The sequence below is a fragment of the Penaeus monodon genome, chromosome 31 (genome assembly GCF_015228065.2).
Source record: "Penaeus monodon isolate SGIC_2016 chromosome 31, NSTDA_Pmon_1, whole genome shotgun sequence".
NCBI classification, from domain to species: Eukaryota; Metazoa; Arthropoda; class Malacostraca; order Decapoda; family Penaeidae; genus Penaeus; species Penaeus monodon.
Window position 1 is genome coordinate 25,248,883 of NC_051416.1, and position 431 is coordinate 25,249,313.

Below are 431 nucleotides of genomic sequence, written 5' to 3' on the forward strand. Positions count from 1 at the left end.
TCTGAGAGGAAATGGGGACAAACGAGAAGAAGAAAAAACTATCTCTTTATTTTCATTTCCTTCTTCTTAATCAATAATTATCTTGACCATCGCTTATCTATCACATTTCATCTATTATATGATTTAATAGCTGATTAATTCTTGTAATATCCGTCATGTTATATTTATCATCATATATTTCCCTTGATATATTCTAACTAATACTATATTTCTATATATTTATATAATAACAGCGTTTAGTGAATCTATGTAGTTAATTCTTTCAATAAGAATAAGTTGGAATGTAATCATTTTTACTTTGCGTATATCATTTACATGTTTTGTGTATATTTTTAAGAGTCAAAATACAAAAAAAAACTATATATGAGGGATATGAATGTAGGTTCTTGTATTTATATTAGATCTAACTTTTAATAAGTAAAACATATACC